This window comes from Sus scrofa, chromosome 11 (genome assembly GCF_000003025.6).
Source record: "Sus scrofa isolate TJ Tabasco breed Duroc chromosome 11, Sscrofa11.1, whole genome shotgun sequence".
NCBI lineage: Eukaryota > Metazoa > Chordata > Mammalia > Artiodactyla > Suidae > Sus > Sus scrofa.
The window spans coordinates 63,058,421-63,080,968 of NC_010453.5; the positions used below are offsets into that span (position 1 = coordinate 63,058,421).

A 22,548-nucleotide genomic window follows, 5' to 3' on the forward strand; every position below is an offset into this window, starting at 1 on the left:
ATAATCATATTTTTTTTTTGTTTTTTAACATGACAATAAGATGTGAACACCCAAGTAAATAATAAACGTAATGATAAATGTAATTTAGCTTGAATAAATGTAGTTAATTATGATCTACATAACAGTTGGTGAGTAGGTTTGGGATTTAAGTATATATCTCCAAAACTATTTATAACACTTATGAATCAAGTTGTTCTGAGTTAATAAGAGCCTGGAGAATTAAAGAAGGAAAGTTGCTGAACGCAGAGATTACACCCACTGGAATTATTCATGAGTTCAGATTTGAGATGATTGTATCTCATGTGTTATATGGTATCTGCATTTGAACACCTCACTGGTACTGATACTTCTTATCAGTAAGGAAGGCTGCCTTGACCTTAGGAGTAAAGAGATAATTGGGAAGGAAATTATAGCAACACTTCAGTGATCCTTCTATATATTTTTCACTGTTGTAAAAGAACCTCTGTGGGAAATTGGTGACCTCATGATATGATTTCTGAACCTTTGGTTTCTAAAGTGATACAGTCTCAATGAATTCAGGAAAGATGGGGTCATAAAGCCAGGCATAACTTTTAGGCTGAATAAATTAGTTTAGGTTCTTCGGTGTAGAGAATTAAAAAAAACCTCCCACTGAGATTACCTAGCTAAAACTAATAATGCAATTGGGCCATTGAGATCTAGCTACCAAGCTTGGTCACCCAGATGTTCTGACTGTGAATTGTGACTCATAGTCAACAGTGCAACACATTTCACATGACCTGTGTAGAGTGACAGGCACCAAAACAAAACCAGGAATGGCTTAAAAGACATGTAACGAATCGATCCTGCAAAGTCCTTTTTGTTTTCGTTTGCCATCATTTCGGTGATGTCAGCGTCTCCTGAACAGGTGGCCCTCACTAGAGACATCGACAAAAGTAGTACAAGGTTTTTGACAATTGTTTTTAAGTTGAGGGCATGTGGTCTGATCAGCTTCCCATCACTTACACAGTGGAAGGTGGAAACCAGTCAGCTCAATTTTATGCAGCCCTTTTTTGGTATCAGGAGGCTATCATAAAAATTTAGAAAGGATCTGAAATAGAACAGTCATTTATTTTTTCAAGTGTAAGTAGATTATTTCCTAAGGTCACTGAATGTGCTTTTTAAGATGTGCATAGCACAGCAGTCATCCTTGGTCGTTTCGGGTAGTATGCCTAGTGGCCCGTCTCTTAGGTGTAAGAGATTCTCCCTTGGTCCTGTTTCTGGGCAAAAGGTCACTTTGTGACAGGAAGATTAAAAGCAACATTAATTCCGGCAAGGTATAGAAGTCAGGTTAGGCTTAGGAAACACTTTGTAATTACCTTATCCTGGGACCAGAATGTGGGCTGATAACTAACTAGAGTATCCCACTATCCAGAAATCTCCCTGGGGCTTCCTCTGAGGCATAAGACATCTTTTGATCAGATGCTTTTGGTCATACGTTTCTTCTTGACGTTGACAGGGACATAAAAACTACACAACATTAAATTTTTCATGAAAGAAATACTTAGATTTTTCAGAACACACAGCCCCTAATTAGAGTAAATTACTCCTGATGGAATAAGCATTCTGCAATAGCAGGAAAGGAACCAAATTTAATTTTTCAGTGCCATAGGGAGGTCTTGACTATTCGAAAACTGTCTCTAAATCTTAGGAACTATGCTTTCAAGGGCTAAGCTAATAGAACTGAGCAGGAAATAAGCCTGATTAGCATTTTGTAAGTAATTTTGAGCACAAAAGATATATTTGCAATAATAGCCAAGACTTACCATCTACAATTGAACTCAACACTGGCAAAAACAAAAAAGTAAATTGAACCCATTAAAATGGTATCAAATAAATTATGATATTCATTTTCTTGTGCACTGCTTATCACTTTTTAATTTTTAAAACTTGGTTGGCTATCTCTAGATCCTAATAAGGGGAATGAGTTAGAATTGATTTGGATGACTTATGAAACATTTATACACACATTATTCACTTGTTGTTCTTAATTTATAACATAGCTTTCTCAGGACTCCTCACTTTAATACAGCCTGTCAATCGCTGCTATCTATAGTAACAAGGCCTGGAAGCATGTATTGTTTTCTCCCCCCCAACACACACACAATTTAAAAATATAACCTCTGGCTTTTTGCTGAAGAATTGTTTTGTATCTTTGCACTTGGCACAGGGTGATCGAAAAATTTTTTGTGGTTGGAAACACACTGATAGTGCTCAGTAAATGTAAATCCAATAATCAAATGATTTACCAGATTTGGAAAGGAAATAAGGGATTTTTATGGGGCCAGGATTATAATCAAGGGAACAAATAGCCCCTTTTACAGAATTTCAATATAGGTCCCCCCCTCCCCGTTTCTAACATGTATTCGCTATCGCTAAGATTGTTTTGTCTTGAGTATTCATGGCACTTTAGAGTAAAGATAACTTTGCGGAAGAGAATAAAGCTTTTACTTTCTGCTGAGCACCTGTTCTCATCTTGAATTTTCAGGAGCATCTAGTAAAAAGTCAAAGGTGTCCTTTCTTCCTGGACTCATGAGGAAAGATTTGCCATTTAATAATCACAGTCTGCTTTTTTGCCTCTTCTAGGTGTTTGTCATGGTCACATCAAGTGGCTCCTCTAAAGAATACGCTGTACCTCTTGCCTAAGGTGACCTGCAAAGGCTTCTTGCTATCAACAAACTGCACATTCTGCTGTTTCGATGAAACCCATAATTCAGTGAAATTTGTAGGCATAAGCATACCATTCCAGGGAAACATTACATTTTTAAAAATCTTAGGCAGGAAAAAAAAAAAAAAGTGGCTTTGGCAGAGAAGCCAAAGCATGTGGAAACTGAGATGATTAAAGTAAAACTAGTTATCACTTCAGTGACCAAAGTGCTTTCACATATGTTGGCAGTCTGTCTTACAGAACTAGGCAGCTTGTGATTCTCCAGGCTACGTCCCAAATATTTGCTGTGGCTCCCGATGGTTTCTATGCCAACAGTAGATTATTGTATTGCACTGGAACTAATCTCTTCCTTTTCCAAACTACCAGGGTGCTTTATTCATAGCTCTGCTATGGTACTTACTCATAGGTTGCATTACAGTTATGTGTGTACGTGTCTTATCACCTCTGTTAGAGACTCTTAGGATAAGGAACTTGCTCATGGCTTAGTCCACCCCCAGTGACTCGTTTTCTGTGCATGATCAGTAAACATTTGTTGATGGATGAGTGACAAGATTTGTGGATTCAATTTTAAGTCAAGGACAGGCGCATGTAGGGTGTTATTATAGTGAGTGTTTGAAAATAACCCTTTTGTCGTTACCTTAAAGAGTGCCACTGAGGGCCTGTTTTTAGGTGAAAACTTATGATATAGGGTCAGAACCATTTCGTGCTTTTGCTCCATAGGCTCATGTGTGTATATGACCTCTGTACACGACTTCCATCAGTAATTTATACCAGATTTGCTTCAACAGACAGCACATTACAAGGGGGTTGCTAGTTTTCAGCTGTCTTTTTTTTCCTAATTTTTTTGCGTATTAAAAGTCAGATTTTTGTGGAGGAAAATGTCATCTTTTTCTTTTCCTCTGCTGCATAAGCCCCATGCTTTTTGGAATTCTCTTTGAGGTTCAGTTTCTTAACCACTCAGTTTTTGTTGTTGTTTGTTTTGCCATAGTTTATTTGCAGTATTACACTGGTAAGAACTGTTTAACATGTTTAAAAACAGGGAAAAACCTAAACCATGGACATATGGGTATAAATACCCAAAAAATCCTGAAACTATGAAAGTAATATTAACCACCAAAAAAACACAAAACACCACCTTCCCAAATGCTACGGACAATTATATGACACTTTCAGTTTAACTACCTTAGTACGTTAATATTCATAATTATATTGCTATGTGCATGTTATCATTCAACACGTACTTAAAGTAGGAATCGGGGAAAAAGGCAAACTGCCGATGTCATCAGGTGTAGTGTTTTATCCTGTGAGTCAACATTTTTCCCACTTTGTCCCGGATTTTGGTGAGGTTCCTTTGTTTGGTTGTCCTTCTCTCTCTCTCCATCAACATCAGACCCTCAGGAGAAATGACCTTTAAATTGGCCACTGTACCTTTGCCTTGCCAGGTCCTGGCCATCTTTCTTCAGAGCCCTGCATTGTTCAGAGAAGGATTTCCCAAACTGAGTTTCCTCTGCAGAAGCCCACCTTCCTCCACCAGCTGATCAAGGCAGTGGTTTGGAACAGGAGAAGGACTCCAAAAATTTCCTCTCTACACAATATACTTAAAATGACCAGCTTCTTGAAAACAGGGGCACCTTCTCTGTCAGCCGTGTGTGTGTGTGTGTGTGTGTGTGTGTGTGTGTGTGTATTCACAACGAGTATGCTAAGCCATCTCTATCCTTTGAAAAAGCATATCTATAAACACACTGATGTTCGGCCTAGAATGAACCTAGATGTGAGAGGCCCCAGTACAGACGCTCCGAAAATATTTATAGTGGTAATTTCCCGCCTGCTTTCCTGCAAGGATAATGATGGCACTTTGAGAATCAGAGAGCCACCTTCTCTTCTAAGCTTTTGTGAACTTTCTGTCGTATTCCACAAGCGTATATGGATTTAACAATACAGGAAAAAACTAAATGCTTTGTTATTATGGACTCAAAGTTAAACATTGGTCACAGGTGGTCTCTCCAATTTTGTACCTACTTATTTGTTTTAAAATGTATTGAACTCTTTCATTATAGAAATAGAAAATTTGCAATAAGAAACAGAAGAGAATTAGAGACTCACAATCCACATTTTTTCACGTAACAGAACATAATTGTGTGTGTGTGTGTATGCACATGTTATATAATCACACAATGCACAACACAGATATCAAGAGACAGACAGGAGATGACAAAGAGTTCAGATCACTTACTCTTCCATTATCTACTTTATTTGCAATCTATAATTAACCTTCTTGTATTTTCATAAATCAAAATCTAGTATGAATGATAGCTCTTAAACATCTATATCACATTTCGCTAAAGAAATGCCTCTTCACAAGCTACTCAGCCTTTTCCCTATTGACTGGACAATAAGGATGTTTTCTGTTTGTTGTTATCATAAGGAGCACTCTGATAATCATCCCTGTACAAGCAGGTATGAATGCATCTATAAGCATTTCTTTAGAAAAATGCCTAAATGCAATTTGTAACTATTTACTTTTGTCAAAATATATACTTTTTTAAAAAAGGGACAGCCTATTTATTTATTTTTTAATTAATTAATTTTTTTTTTTCCTTTTCAGGGCCGCACCTGCGGCATATCGGAGGTTCCCAGGCTAGGGGTCCAATCAGAGCTGTAGCTGCCAGCCTACACCACAGCCACAGCAATGCGGGATCTGAACCACATCTGCAAACTCCACCACAGTGCACAGTAGCACCGGATCCTTAACCCACTGTGCAGGGCCAGGGGTCAAACCTGCAACCTCATGGTTACCAGTCAGGTTCGTTAACCACTGAGCCACAACAGGAACTCCAAAATATATACTTTTTAAAAAGGTTTTTAATGCATGTTGACATATTGCTTTGCAGCAGCGTTTGAGAAAGAATGAAACTTTTGTCAATGCTGGCTATGACAATTTTCTTTGACACTCTTTCCAAAAGAAGTGTCTTGATTGGATTTGCTTTTTGAAAAATTACTAATCACGTGGAAATATCTTAAACGATCTATGCATTCCTCCTTTGGCTGCATTAGAAAATTAAAGTCATCACATTGGCTAAAGCATTATATAGAGTTTGCCTGCAATATAAATCACTCAGCCTTTTTACTGGCCCCTGTGACATCAGCTCTTTTTCACACTCTATTTGTGTAGTGATTAGCTGAACATGAGTACAAGTGTTAATTTATATTTATTTTGAATTTTTTATTTAAAATGGCTCTTCTTAGTCATTTATTTTGAAGTACTTTGGTGCATTCAGAATTCTTGTTTATTCGTCAAATATATTACCTCTCCTTTTCAGCTTGATGAGGTGTAAAATCTGGTAAGCACTTGTTATGTTCCATAGGCAGTTGATCAGGACAACCCAAGGGCTGAGCTCTCTTCCTAGTACTTCTTCTAGGTCAAGGTTGCTTTCGCCTCCTTTGCAGTCAAGTTGTCCAATCAGTGTTGAAGCTACTTAACATTACTGTTATTTGGCTGATGTTTCTCCTACTCACCCCCAAGGATCTCATGATACACATTGAATTCCACATGAGTGCCATGTGGGAATCAGTGTCTGGTGGAAAAGGATTTTAAAAAAAATCCAAAGACCTAGACTTCCACGCTACTGGCTCACTTCCACACTACTGCCTCTTTAATTTCCTTATTGAGATTCCACTACCATCTCTAAAATAAAGGGCTTCTCTTAATTTAGTTTTTTCGTCATTTTTCAGTTTTAGCAGCAGAACTTCTCAAAATTTCCCCCCCCCAAAAAAACAGCTTTCCTGCCACCAAAGCATCTTCCCACACCATTATCTAAGTCCTTTTACCCTTTCTTCAATCAAGGACACCTGTCATGTGCAGCTCACATAAATATCAGATGTTTTAGACAGGAAGACAGAGGCAAGGATGGCACTTACTAGGTACCTTTGACAGGAAAACAAGCCCCCCACACACTTTCTGGCTCACTGTGAAGACACCACTCTTCAATAATGAATCGAGTTAAGAGTTTTTCGGCTTCTTCTGGACAACCGTGTCTACAGCATCTGTTTGCCCCTAGATTTCTCGATTTGGGGCATCTACTAAGCTGTCCTTTTCTTGAGGCTTCTTCCTTGGTCGTAATTCCTCAGCTTGCTGTGTGGTCCCCAGTCATAAGCCAAATATGAAAATCAATCTCACATCTTTAAAAATTAAAGTCAATGGTTCCGCATAGCTTCTGGCTTTTGGCAAAAGTGGGATTCATCACTAACAGAACACAGCGTTGTTTCTATAACTATTCTACTCTGTAGTTGCTCCAAACTCTGAAAGCATTTCAAAAGAGAAGTTCCATGCTTATTTTAATAGTACTTCATCATAGGATTAATGCGTCGGTAGCCTCCCAAGATGACTAATGCAGACAAGGTAATTTGTTTTTTTTTTTTTTTTTTTTTTTTTGGTTTTGGTTTTGGGGGTTTTTGTTTTGTTTTGTTTTTAGGGCCTCACTCATGGCATATGGAGGTTCCCAGGCTAGGGGTCTACCGCTGCCGGCCTACACCACAGCCATGGCAATGCCAGATCCCAGCCACATCTGTGATCTACACCACAGCCATGGCAATGCCAGATCCCAGCCACATCTGTGATCTACACCACAGCCATGGCAATGCCAGATCCCAGCCACATCTGTGATCTACACCACAGCCATGGCAATGCCAGATCCCAGCCACATCTGTGATCTACACCACAGCCATGGCAATGCCAGATCCCAGCCACATCTGTGATCTACACCACAGCCATGGCAATGCCAGATCCCAGCCACATCTGTGATCTACACCACAGCCATGGCAATGCCAGATCCCAGCCACATCTGTGATCTACACCACAGCCATGGCAATGCCAGATCCCAGCCACATCTGTGATCTACACCACAGCCATGGCAATGCCAGATCCCAGCCACATCTGTGATCTACACCACAGCCATGGCAATGCCAGATCCCAGCCACATCTGTGATCTACACCACAGCCATGGCAATGCCAGATCCCAGCCACATCTGTGATCTACACCACAGCCATGGCAATGCCAGATCCCAGCCACATCTGTGATCTACACCACAGCCATGGCAATGCCAGATCCCAGCCACATCTGTGATCTACACCACAGCCATGGCAATGCCAGATCCCAGCCACATCTGTGATCTACACCACAGCCATGGCAATGCCAGATCCCAGCCACATCTGTGATCTACACCACAGCCATGGCAATGCCAGATCCCAGCCACATCTGTGATCTACACCACAGCTCATGGCAATGCCGGATCCTTAACCCACTGAGCAAGGGCAGGGATCGAACCTGCAACCTTCCTAGTCGGATTCGTTAACTGCTGTTCCATGACGGGAACTCCCATTCGTTTTTTTAGATAACTTCTTTATGGGAGTTCCTATTGTGGCTCGGCAGTAACCAACCCAACTTGTATCCATGAAGATGCAGATTCGATCCCTGGCCTCGCTCAGTGGGTTAAGGATCTGGCGTTGCCATGAGCTGTGGTGTAGGTCACAGCTGTGGCTTGGATCCCACGTTTCTGTGGCTGTGGCATTGGCCAGCAGCTATACCTGCAATTTGACTCCTAGCCTGGGAACTTCCACATGCAGCAGGTCTAGCCCTAAAAAGACAAAAACAAAAAACTTCCTTATTAATTTATAAGTTCTTTATAGTTAAAGCTCATATATCTCTTGTGTACTCATCAAACTATTTTCCACCCATATAGCGTGTCATAGCAAAATTTTAAAAAGTCTATGTAATAAAAATGTATGCAATGTATTTATAGATAGTTAAGTGAAGTGGTTTGGTCAAGGTTGTAATAACACTGTTCCATTGTTTATTTAATATTTTTCCATAATACCCCGTTTGCTTGGCCATTGACTTTTATCAGAGATGGTGGGTGGGGTGAGTGTTGCCCTCACATGAACTCCTAGACTCATAAATTTGTAGCTTTCATTCACAAACAGTTTCATAGGCTGAGAAAAGAAAATGCCATCAAAGATCACCAATTTATATTAATGCAGTAGTGTTTGGGACTACACATAAAAATTCAAATTGAGACCCCGTTTTTTTTAACGACTAGTATACAGCGTGATATGTTATCTTGGCTTTCAATTTGAAATCCCAGGTTTTGATTTATGGTCATCTTATTCCAAAATACCTATTTTTCAGCCATCTTGTGGGCAATATTTTAAGGTTAGTGAATGCATAACCTTAAACCTTAGAGTGGTTTATAACCTTCGTAATGTTGAGAGAAAGCACTTTCTCTTTCAAGACACACTCTTCCACACCAACCTCTCACAGCAAAATGTGTGTGTATGTGTGTGTGAGTGTGTGTGTGTGTACATGTATATATGTAACGTGAGTAATGTTCACACAAGAGTTTTTGCTTTCAGCCCTGCATGCATTTGAGGCTGCGCTGTGCAGTTATGTCAAGCTTTATGAGGTAAATAGGTTACAGAAATAGAAGTGCATTACAAACAATGTTTTTTCTAGGAGTCATTTCATTCTGGCTATCGATGTGGTTAGACTCTAAAGAATTCTTTAAATTAAAAGGAAGTCTTGTTGAGAACTGACTCAAGTAAAGAGAACAGCTTTAGAAAATACATTTTAATTTTTTTTTTTTTTTTTGGTCTTTTTGTCTTTTTCTAGGGCCACACCTGTGGCACATGGAGGTTCCTAGGCTAAGGGTCGAATCAGGGCTGTAGCTGCCAGCCTGCGCCACAGCAGCATGGGATCCAAGACGCATCTGCAACCTACACCACAACTCATGGCAATGCCAGATTCCACAACCCACTGAGCGAGGCCAGGGATCGAACCTGCAACCTCATGGTTCCTAGTCGGATTCGTTAACCACTGAGCCACGATGGGAACTCCCAGTTTAATTTTTAATCCTTTTCTTCCTCTGGTGGTCCCCATCCCAACACCCCCTCCACCCCAAGCAACCTATTAGATGTCAAGTTCATTTCTATAAACCATGATGTTTCCCTGAGTTTTTAAAATCAGGCCACATCTTTTTTGTTTGTTTTCTAGGAAACCAAATAACTAATCTGAACTCCACATGCACCTTAAAGATAATATCATGGAAAAGTAACTGACTTTTACAATTCTGGAAGAAGCGATCCCCTGTCACAGCATAACCACCCACAGGATCTGATGAATGGATCCTGTTTGAGATTAAACCTTATCAAATGCTCTAAGACAGCTTTCAGGAGGAGAAAATATTTCCCAATCACTTATAAAACACATTATTTTTCCTGAACAGACATGAAAAAACATTATATAGTAGAAAAAAATGTTTAATCCATACAGACTTTTGTCCCACCTTTAAATTAATGATTCCTTATTGGAGAAATCCCCACATAAGTTGAGTTTTAAAGCAAGCACAACCCACATTTTTTGGTTTTTTTTTTTTTTTTTTTTGTCTTTTGTCTTTTTTTTGTTGTTGTTGTTGTTGTTGTTGTTGTTGTTGTTGTTGCTATTTCTTGGGCCGCTCCCGCGGCATATGGAGGTTCCCAGGCTAGGGGTTGAATCGGAGCTGTAGCTACTGGCCTACGCCAGAGCCACAGCAACTCGGGATCCGAGCCGAGTCTGCAACCTACACCACAGCTCACGGCAACGCCGGATCGTTAACCCACTGAGCAAGGGCAGGGACCGAACCTGCAACCTCATGGTTCCTAGTCGGATTCGTTAACCACTGCGCCACGACGGGAACTCCAACATTTTTTTAACCCTTTCAAAAATTTTTAGACTTGGACCATTGCTTGCTTATTTACAAAATCAAATGGCTAGTATACACTTCAACAAGCCAGAAGGGAAAATGCAGTCTCCCCAAACTTTCAAGAAAAAACAATTTTCCCCAGAAATGGGTAAAAATTGTATACCTGGAAAAAAATATAGTTTAACATCTAAATGTTATTGCCCAGTATCAGAATAATGTTACTGAGAGACACAATTGCCATTTGAGTTTTTAAAAAGACAGAGAGGCCGATATGTTTTTGCTTTTAAACTTTGTTGAGTTGATATTGGAAGAAACAAAATATGTTTCCTTTTGGCCTCTAATCTATATGTCAGTTTCGTTGCATGTGAATATCACTTGGCTCAGCCATCTTTAAAAATTGACAGAACAGGGAGTTCCCGTCGTGGCGCAGTGGTTAACGAATCTGACTAAGAACCATGAGGTTGCGGGTTCAGTCCCTGCCCTTGCTCAGTGGGTTATTGATCCGGTGTTGCCGTGAGCTGTGGTGTAGGTCGCAGATGCGGCTCGGATCCCACGTTGCCGTGGCTCTGGCGTAGGCTGGCAGCTACAGCTCCGATTAGACCCCTAGCGTGGGAACCTCCATACGCTGTGGGAGCGGCCCAAGAAATGGCAAAAAGACCAAAAAAAAAAAAAAAAAAAATTGACAGAACAAACTCTGAAATGAATTTGGGGAACTCCAAGAGAAACAAACAAAAAAGATAATAAAAATATCTCTAGATACCTATATGTAAGTCTAACACTGATTTAAAGCTCATAACCAGTTATTGAGGTGGAGCAGAGTATGAGTTTAAGACTTGTCACTCTTGTTTACAAAATTTCCTTACTATTCAGGGTCATTTTCCTTCAAGCATTAACTGCCTTTCTTTTTAGCAAAATCATGTTTTCTTATTTAAAGAGCAAAGCAACATTTAAAACATAATGACAGCCTATCCAAATTAATAAGTGATTTAAAATGCACCCTCTTCAGACTTGTGGTAGAATTTGACATTCGTATTTCTCTTAAGTATTGAAAGCTTATATTCATGTGTTCCAGATTTATGATGTACTTTATTAAGTGGTACAGCATCTGCAGTGACTCTTTCAGGGTGGAAAATATTCAGCCATGAGACAGCAGTCTCCTGCTCCCCTCATTCATTAAAACCCATCCTCCAGGATGGAGACTCAGCTGCGAGATCCCCGACTGCCTTCAGGGGGTACCCATGTGATTTTCTCAGAAAGTGCCTAATAGCGTACCTTGTCAAAAAATCCCTCGTTCCCCTTTTAATGTATTTCTTCCTTCATACATCTCATTGCCTTTTCCCATTGCCTATATCTTTCCTTACTTTACTTGCACGAATATAATCTAAAACTCTAGTAGACTTTTCACAAAAATATAAGACAGACAACAAGCATAGACAACAAAAGAATGGCTGTGGAGGTTTTCTATTATCCAAGGAATAATCTTTGTTAATGAATTGTAATTAAAAAAATACAACTGAGAATTTCAGACTTTTTCGGCCTCTAAAACTCAAGCAAATAAATGAGTATTTGGAGATTAGTAACCGTGAATTATGCGGTTATATTTCTTAATAATGAGCTGATTTTGAATTCAGAATGACCATTTATTCATTCAGCCTTCATTGCATGTATTGCTCATTGTATTGACACCATAATGCCCTTGACATAAGGAAGAAGACAACACCATCCATCCCTGCCCATAAGGCATTAAACAAATAATAATAAATGTAATCATGCTACAGGAAGGAAAATGCCACGTATGAGGGACGCACTTGAGAATCAAGAGTCCACCCTTGCCCTGGTGATCTTCCCTTGAAGGTTTCATGAATGAAACTGGGTGAAGCCTATTTTGGTCTAAAGCATGAGATGGAGTCTAGTCCCGTATCTACACCGTTTAATCAGCAGACTATCCTGTTTGACGTAAGAGGTGCCAAAACCAGCAAAATATCTAAATCAATTTCCAAACCTTATGAACGTTTTTCCCAAACCTCCAGACTGTCTTTGTTTCTGTTGTTAAGGCAGTAAAATCTGTTGTTTAAATGTAATCCGGGAGACATTTCCCTCAGCTATAAACCAATGGAATTGAAAAGGTTGTGAAAAAATGTGGCCAAGTTTTATGTAAGAGAGACAAGGATTAGGCAGGACAGCAGTGTGTGTGTGTGTGTGTGTGTGTGTGTTTGTACTTTGCTGTTGTTTTGTTTTGTTTCCCCAGTACCTATCTTCAGCTTTGTCATCACCTGTGTTTCCAGGTACAAAAATATATGTAACCATAGTCTCTTTTTTTTTTTTGGTGGAGAGGAAGTATAGTTTAAGGATCCAGGAACCTCGTCTGCAGTGAGAAGCATGCAGGTTTGAGGGAATTTTCTGCTGTGTAACAAGTTGTCTATTACACCATCTCACTAATTTCGATCAAGTTTCCGTTACAGTGGGCTAAGGGAGTTTGTGGCAACAGATTCTAAAGGAATCAGCTTCCAGATCCTTTGAGACTTCAAACATTGCTGGCACAAGTCTCTTGTGCCATGTTCCTTTACCCCTTTGGGGAATCTATCCTTCCCTCAACCTCCCTAATATAATTTATATGCTTTGATGATTTCTGGCCAACCAATCACATTCATTCCTTCGTGGTCAGCCAATCAGGCATGTAATCATTCTTTCGGCCATTTAACCCGTCATTCAGATCACGTAACATGCATTGTGTTTAGTGCTAAGCAAAAAAATTCTTCCTAGGATCCCTACCATGGAGCCTGCCAACTTGGAGGGAATTGAGATACGTTTGACAAAGAAGTGACGTAAGAAGGGTATACTAATTATTATATAGGGCAGTATAAGAAAGACTTGGCGTCAGTGGCCAAGATCACTGTGACTTGGAGTGGTCAGAAACCAAAGTTAAACTTGAGTGAAACAATCTGAAGGATTGCGTGAAAGTTATATGGAGAGGGAAAAGAAGGAACTCCATGGAGGGAGAAAAAATCTGCAGTAAAACTTGAGTTGGGCGTAGGCAGGAAACAGAAATATAAGCAAATATGGTATATATTATCTGGAATATGTTAGCCACTTAATGAAAGAATGAATAAATGCATGTATGTAAACAGGAACTGGAAGAAAGTTGAGAAAAAGGACTTGTTGGCAGTAAAATTTTAACTGAGAAGACTTCATAAACATTGTGATTGACAGAGAGCTATAAGATAATAAAAAGGCCCGAAGAGGTCATTTCACATGTAATCCAAAACAACCAGTTTTCATCTGCCATCAATTTTATTTGTGTCTGTCAAGGTCTTTGAGGAAATGGAAATTCAAATTATTTATCTAGTGAATATAAATATTAGGATGACATGTGTTAATTAAAGAATGTTTATCAGGCAACCATGCTTCAAAAACATGTTTCTGAATATACAGAGTTGCAGGTTAATCAAGTAGTTTGGAAAATAATAAATTAGATCATTTTGCAGGTTAAAGAGTATTGTCAGCCCCTCACAGTCACACATCAGTTCTGCTTTTCAAAATAGTTTCTGTAGTCATACAAATTCTTCACCTTCAGCCTTCAACTCTGAATCTGAGATTGCTGATGAAATTTGTGTCCTAAAACTCCCTTTGTTTTCCTGAACTATCTGTGTGGTTTAAGCACTTGCTTATTTTTTTTTGAAGTGATTTAAGAATCTTCAGCACTCAATTAAAAATCATTATTCCATTAACTCTCCGACCTTAAAAAAAAAGTAATGGCTTCATGAATCAAAATTAAGGCTTCTTGCTGTGGGCTCATGAAAAGCCATACAGTTGGGCTCTCCCATATATATTTTAGATGCTCAAGTGGTGGTTCATTTCTCATCTTTTTCACAATTTGGCTCAAATTCCTGGCCTCTTTCTCTTTCTATTGCTAAGTCTCTAAGGATGTGAAACTTTTTGGTCATGAAACAAAAATGACATGGCAACACAGGAAAACATAGACTGTATTTTTGAATGAAAACACATTGTACCCCCTGCTACCATTTTACAACTCTTCTGTAAAGAAATGACCAGATGTTGTTAGAAAAAAATAGAAAGTTGGGAAATCTTTTTTCTTCTCTAGCCTTTCATTTTTTGCGCTGCTCTTTAATCTGAGTCAGAGCGTTCTGATCATAACCTATTTATCAGAAGGAAATTAAGCTGATTTTTCTCACAGAGGTTTTGTTTACAGAACATTTCTTTATCATTTTTGCTGAAACTCAGATCCTGTATAAAAAGAAATGCAGAAGAGGTATCAGCGTGCAGCAATAGTGAGGGCCAATAAAAATGGGGTGGGAAAAAGAAATAAAAATGCTTTTAAATCCAGTGTAAGCTGAACTGTAATGAGCAGAGTATCAGAGAGGAGTCTCTCTTGGGGAATCATGAACATTAATTTCAGAGGAAGAAATCCCATGTGGTACAATCAGGTTGTGTTAGATTGGACCCTGTTCTTGGTCCAATGAACAAGTGCCATCCTCGTCTCCTTTCCTAAAACCGCTCTCCCAAGTATTCATTGGCCACAGAGAAGGAAGATGTCTTTCCCAAGAGGAAGATCTAAGCAGATGTGTTGTATTTTTGTAATTTTTAAAGTCGATCAAAACAACTGGCCAACAGCATCTTAGACTTTGTTGCTAAGGATACCAACACTGATGTCGCTACATAGAAAGTCCATCCTCCAAATCAACCCAAATATGTACCGACTCTGGAAAAACTAGTACTAGAATTATTTGTTGGCAAAGTATGGTAAGCAAAATAAAACCAAGAATCGATCTATGTCTAATTGCTTCTTCCTCTGGACTTCGTATTTCTAAGTGTTCTAATTTTTTTTTTCTTATAGGCACAGAAAACACACAACTTTTTTCCTGAAATGAAATTTTCCTTTTTTTTTTTTTTTATAAAATTCAAAAGATCATTTTAACTTTAGGAGTGGCAGCTAGAGGAAAAACTCTGAGAATAAGGTTTTTTAAAAAACATATCCTTTTGTCTTTTTTTCATACTTCTTTTGTCCTTAGGCTGATTGCTTAAACATTTTTAATTACCTGGGTAAACATTTGGTAGGGTTGATGACCTCTTACCATTTAAAAACACGGTTTAACTCTGAGTTGTCCTTTTCCGTGGCCCAAACAGCTGTCCCTCTCTTGCTTTTCCTGCACTCTCTCCGTGGCTTTGACTGATGTTTGGCCTATCAACTGAAGCTTTTGCTGTATCTTCATTACAGACATTTTTCCTCCTTCAGTTTCTCTAAACCCTTCTTGCATCATGGCCTTACCCTGCTCTGGAACTTCCAAAGATATCCATCCAGTTGCCTGCAGCAAGGCCACGTGCAAATTCTAGTTTACTCTTGTTAATGCTCCCGCATTCTGAAACGTGTCTGTCATACTTGCACGTCTTTGCTCAGGCTATTTATTGGAACAAACTTTAAGAGCATCAAGTTTCTGTGTTTGAGTTTCTGTTTCTCTGCTTGAACGAAGGATTTCTCTGAGCCTCTGCTGCTTAGGTGTTAGAATCAGAGGAAAATATGAGGACAGACCTTAATAATCTGCTGTGGGGATTCATCGAGATAATGCATAGGTTGTTTGTAGACGAATGCTGGGGATATAATGAGTTTCCCACAAGCAGCTGCTGCCTGTGCTCCAGTCTCCGCGCCACCACCAACCATTTTAAAAAATCCTGCTCATCTTCCAAACCAAGTTTATTTCCCATTCACCGTCAGCCTTCTTCTCATCAATTATTAGAGCCACTCATGTGGCTAGTCCATTTGCTTTTCCTAGGTGTCACAGAATTTCCCCCCAGCTAAATCACAAAGAACACATCCTGTCTTTAAACACTGCGCTTTGCACATTTTGCGATGATTAATAGTTAAAAGTGATACTTGTCATAACAGTTTATCAGGATTGTCCAAGCAAAGAATATGAAGAGCAGCAGGGCTACCCGAACGGCGCTCACAGGATGTGCTTAAGTGCACTGAGCAGAGGAGGTTTATATAAACCACCTCGGAAAATGGAGCAGAGCACGGAATGCTGGGAAATCTGACCGATGACGTCAGTTGCAGTAAGCAGAAATGGGGTGGCTCAATTTAAACAGAGATTTCAAGTCGATTATGAGGTTAAAGAGAACTGTAGGTAGAAACAAACCCTGAAAATAGTAACCGCAGCTGCAAAGAAAAGGGAGCATCTGAGAACCTACTGTGATGATGGACGCTGGTCGCAAATCAGTCTTCAGCCACATCTACCCCGCAAAGACCTATCTCAGTGCATGAGGGTAACCTGTGATGATCTGTCAGAAGAAGAGCAAATAACGTTCTGTGTCTGGAATGGTCTAGTAAAAATGTTGCACTCTTTGGAAGAGTGATATATTTTTTTTTAATTTAAAAATGTCATTATCTTACTTTTAAGTTTGTGCTGTATTTTCTAAGAATTCATATTTTTTTGCCTCTCCAGATAAGGAGGGAAAACTTTTGGGGTATCTTTCCCTCCTTCCCATTGTAGAATGTGTAGGAGTGATTATTTATTTAGAAACTACTTGGAATGGTGGAAACAACCTTAGTGATAAGATGCACAGGGAACTGGATTCAAATCATAGTTTGCCTCTTATTGTATATTCTTGGATAAGTAGTTTAACGTAAATCTCTCCATTAAGTCTTATAGAGCTGCTTTACTGATTATTCACACTATGTGAAAAATACCCATAAGCGTGCCTAACCTAGAGGTCCTGCTTTGGACAGTGGGTTAAGGATCCGATATTGTCCCTGTGGTGTGTGAGTTCAATCTCCGGCCGGGTGCAGAGAGTTGAGGATCCCATGTTGCTACAACAGCAGTGTAGGTTGCAGCTGTAGCTTGGTTTCAATCCCTGACCCAGGAACTTCCATGTGCCATGGGTGTGGACACAAAAGGGGAAGAAGAAAAAAAAAAAAAAAAAAAAAAAGAGGGCCTAACTCATATCAGGTACTTAAAAAAAATAGATATTATTATAATGTGTGGTTAATAACAGATTCATTACTTTTCCAACCAGTCATATTGGTTAAAAGACTAGAATAAATTATAATTAATTCACTGTAATTATCTCATGAACCTCAGTTTCTAAATAAGAATAGATGGGCTTTAGAGTCAAATGCATTATTTGTTAAACTCACATCTGAGTCTTCACAAATATTTATTTGGTTGGATCAATTAAAAAGATAAAAGCAAAATTAAGAAATAATATGCTTTGGAGCTTGGTTTCACCTCACAAAAGTATAAAGTGAAGGCAAATATCTGTTTTCTGTCTTCAAGATTAGGTGAGAATAATCCGATTTGAGAAATCAGGTTTTAATTACCTAATGAGTGAATCCAGCTGGGAATTCTGAATTCTGTATTAAAGTTAAAACTGCCAAATAAGAGCCAAAATAAGCAGAAAGAGACTCAGACAAAGAGGACAAGAAAGAGTGAAAAACCAAGATAAAGAACCGAGAAGATCTCTGGAGGATCTCATCCACAGATAGTAATTTTGTAAAACGTAGTTTATTCCTCTGAGATGATATCAGAAAATTTAAAAATCAATGACTATTAGAACAAATACTTTTGTTTGTTGATCTTACTTTAGAGACATGTCACTCTTAGAAGTCACTGGTTGCAAGCAACAGAAACCAACGTGTTTGTTTTAATAGACGGAAGGGGAATTTATTATAAGGATTCCAGAACCCCAGGACAAGAATGCAGCCTGGCTTCGAGACAAAGAATCATCTCTCTCTCCCTCCCTCTCCCTCCCCCCCCCCCCCCCATTTCCTTTTCCCTGTAGGTGATCATCATCCTGTCATTCTTGGTTTGGGCAGATCACCTTTCTCAATTACTCAGTCCACCTACCGGAAAATGCCGTGGTGCCAGCTTTCATATCCTCTGTCATTAGGAGATTAGCTTTTACAACAGTTGGACATTTCCAGTCCCAATTTCAAACTCCCAGAGAAGGACCTCCGGTTTGCCAAAAGTTGCAAAGCATATACAGAATAACTTCCTATGTTTAAGAATCAAGTGATAATGATGGAACAAATGTTGATGCCACTATCTTGCAAAGAGTTGTTCATTTTCAAGTGTGCTACTCGGTGGTCTAAATGCAACCCTTATGAGATCCTGCCAAGATTGTCACTGTATGTGACACAAAGCTTCCCAGGAACAATACCCTTTTTCAGTGAAAAATGTCGTCATTACCAGATACATGTTTAAGGCGATTGAGTCACCATATTGATGTCATCTTTATTTAGGAAAGCTTTCCGATTAAATGCACAGATAGGGCATAGAAAGTACAGAGGGAGAGGGTATGTATTTCAATGGCTTTTATATCTCCAACCCCATCTCTCATCCCACTTTAAATGTTTTTGTTCACCCCCCATAACCTTCTAGGCTTAAGAACCATCTGCCATCTAGATAAACAACACAGTGGTGAATAAAATTCTGAGAATGATAAAAATGAAGGATTCTTCGGCAGCTTTAAAAAATCAAATAGCTGATTCTAGTAAGGCTTTTTTTTTTTTTCTGACGAGGAAATATGCATAGCCTCTTTCAACTCCCTTTTTTGTTTACTAGTTAATTTGTTTTGAGTGACTGTCAAAAATCCATATTCAAAGACATGTTTATTCAACATACATAAGGATATAAGAGCAAAAGGTAATTTTCCAATTTTTGTCACAGGGATTTGATAAGAGTACCTGGAGGGAAAATTAAATAAGAAGAATTAGACTATTCCTTTTTAACAGAAAAAAAAAAAAATCCGTAAAATTCTTGAAGGAAATTTAAGGTTTGAAATGATAGCAGGAAGAAATGCCTCCAAAGAGAAATATGCTCAGAGACATGCTATAATCCTTTATTTTCTTTAAATTTCCTTAATAGTAATATTTAACAACCCAGATTTTCTTATTGTTCTAACACTTCATTGACCCAGCAACCTTTTTGACATAATATAATGCAAACGTAGAATTTTTTCCTCCATTTTTGATGGGCTAGACTGTGGGTTAGTAGTCAGCTTTTGTCTAGTTCTGGTTCTCCACGTAACTTCAAAGACACTTGATCTTATTACTGGTTGTTAGAAAAGTATAGTTTTTAAGACAGTTGATTTTCATCACTCTATGTAAACATCTATGGTTGGAATTTCCCTCTATCAAATAACCCTTGGATATCACTTCAGCTTTTATCTTTATTAAGATTTATAGATGGAGAAGTGGACAGAGATGAACACTTCATTCAAGGTCACTTGGGAAAAGGGAGGTAGGACCAGACTTAATCGAGACCTTTGAAGTTATAACTCTATTTAGTAACTACATTGCATCAGATAGATTTACTTGCCTACAGATAAATAATCAGTACCAGAATTAAAAAATAATTTGCAGCTCGATCTGAGTGTATGACACCAATTCCTTCTCCAATTTAAGTTTACAAGAATGACAGATGTTTTTACTGCCGTAGAGGGGAAACAAAAATATATGAAGATGTTGGGTGGGAGGCCCTCAGAGGTTGTAGAGAGTGAAAATAAAAATGGAAAAAAAAAACAATCTTACAACCCAGGAAGATTTTCTCCATAAAGATTAGCCATTTTAAAAGTTTTATCACAGCAGTTTGAAGCCACAAAGATTTCTGCCTAAAGGTAAAGGAAGATTAACCAAGTATGACCAACAGTTCAGCCAATAACTCAGATTAAAAGAGAAAGGAATAAATTGCAGGCTTCATAAATGTTTTCAGTATGTCAAGGTCAGATAAGGACAAGGGTCTGAATAGAAGTGCTTTTGAAAGTCTGAATAGTTATGATACTCTGGGACTAAATGAGGCTACCTACTGTATTTTGGAAGTGACAGATCATGTTCCGATTAAACTGCAGAGTCCCTGGATAATTCAGTGAATAAATCTACAACCAATATAAAATAGCGGCTGAAAAGCAAATGTAGCCCTGTGGGTTTCCCTGTGTGTTTGTCACATTTACACCTGTTTGTGTTTGCAGTAATAAAATAATGATGGTGACTTGGGGGTGATCCTCTTTGCCTCTAAAGCTTTAGTTTTCTCCTTAGCGCTTGTCTCTACCTGAGCCACCTATCTATATATTAACTGTCTTTCCCATTAGAATAAAAGTCACACAAGGCATACCTTTGAGTATTTTGTTCACTATTATCTTTTCGGAGCCTAGGGCTAAGCCTGACACACGATAAATAACTGCTGAACAAATAAATGCAACTTGAGCCACTTACAGTCTGGTAAGAGCCCTCTGCCACAAAAATGCAAAAAAAAAAAGAAAACAAAAACACACTGGGCATTCAAAGCAAAACAAGTGGAATACTGACACTATTTTGGAAGCCTACTATTCTACTATTGAGAATTCAGTGAGGGTGAATATTTTATCACTTTCATAGAACATTATGAACTCCAGAAGTGAAGAAAAGTAAAAACCAGAATGAAAGAGCTGAAAATAGCACGGTAGATATTAGTTTCACTGAAAAAAAAAGTAACTATTAAGAAAGAACAAAGAGAGAAAAGAAAAGCCTCAATGAAAATTACTCTTGAGAAAACTATGAGTAACAAATTGCACTTTCCAGCCGATCCAGTTTTCACAATAAAAATCCGTTGTTATCCTTCTATCTGATCAAGTCCTGTTTGAAAGGGTTGACCCCTCTTAAGGATGCTTTAGTATCTGTGTCACCCCCTTTGATTTGACCCATGATGGAGTGCTCAGATACATTGAATGGAAGTGAAGGGGGCTTAGGAAAAAATTCTTGAAGTCAAACTTCTTAACCTTTGGTTTAGAAGTAGCTTTCCACACAAAGTGACGTTCAAGCTGTCTTTCTGATACCTCCCAGTTTCCATTTTCCTAAAGGGTACTATCATGTGTGATTACTGCTCTCTGTCTCTCCTTTCCAGTTCCATCATTCAACAGTGTAGTTTCTCCTACCTCCTCTGCCTGTACCAAGATGCGGGTACAGTGGCTTTCACTGAAATGTCTGTGTCATTTTTTTTTTTTTTTTTTGAGGAATACAGGAACAGAATCCACAGTAAAGGGGGAAGGAACTTTTATAGCTGGTGTGTGTAAGAGAGTGTTTAGAGTTTTGTAGGGGTAGAGGGAGTGATTAGGGGAGAGATCTAAATGAGCTTTCATTCCTCCCCTCTGGAGGAAGCATTTGGAATATTTTTATCCCTAACTTATTGCTGCTGACTCTGAACCTCATCATGGCTTGATCAATGTCATGGTCCAGGACAGCCAAGCTGATGGACCATATACTCCAAAGTCCTGAAATATGCATGAAGTGTCAGGAGAAGGAGAGGTTCCACCTCCCTAAGGTCTTGCTTCCCTTCCTTAATCCAGCCAACCATTAAACAGATCACTTAGCCTGACTGAACCAGTAACTTTTAACGTGTTATTCAGAAATCATTTTTTATTTGTTTTCAGCTAAGATAAGCTCAGTTTCACAGAAGGTGTGCAGGTCCCAAGGGCTCCTTACTGTGCTATACATCATAACCCAAAGCAACACAGGTACACATTTCCTGTTCCTGCCATTCGACACTGTGCTGTGTCCTCAAACGCTGCAGATACTCAGGCGTGGCCCTCATTGAAAGCAGAAAGCAATATCAGGAGTTCCCATTGTGGCTCAGTGGATTAAGAACCCGGCACAGCGTCCTTGAGGATGCAGGTTTGATCCCTGGCCTCGCTCAATGGGTTAAGGATCCTGCATTGCCTCAAGCCGCGGCAGAGGTCACAGATGAAGCTTGCTCCAATTTGCTGTGGCTGTGGTGTAGGCTGGCACCTGCAGCTCTGATTCAACCCCTAGCCTGGGAACTTCCATAGGCTGCAGGTTCAGCACTAAGAAAAGAAGAGAAAAGAAAAGAAAAGAAAAAAAGATGGAAGGCAATATTGTCTCTGTGAGATGATTTCATGGAGATTATGAAAGTACTAACTTCCAATTTAAGTATCTTTTTCACTTTTAATTGCACTTCCAACCCACTGCCACCCGAGATCTGGGGTCCGGAGAGCCTTTAGGATTGCTTTCTCTCTCCAATTTCGTAGCTATTCTGTCAGGGTAGATGGGAAGTCTTAAGTTCTATGAAAACGGGGTCAAATTAAGTTTAGAGGTGTTCGAGGGTCAGGGCCATATAGGTTCT

General features: G+C 39.1%; 1 protein-coding gene across 2 annotated transcripts in view; it reads left to right on the top strand.

Moving 5' to 3' along the window:
* The window catches only part of GPC6 (glypican 6), a 1,124,766-nt gene that overhangs the window by 622,278 nt on the left and 479,940 nt on the right, over positions 1-22,548 (top strand). The window lies entirely within an intron of this gene.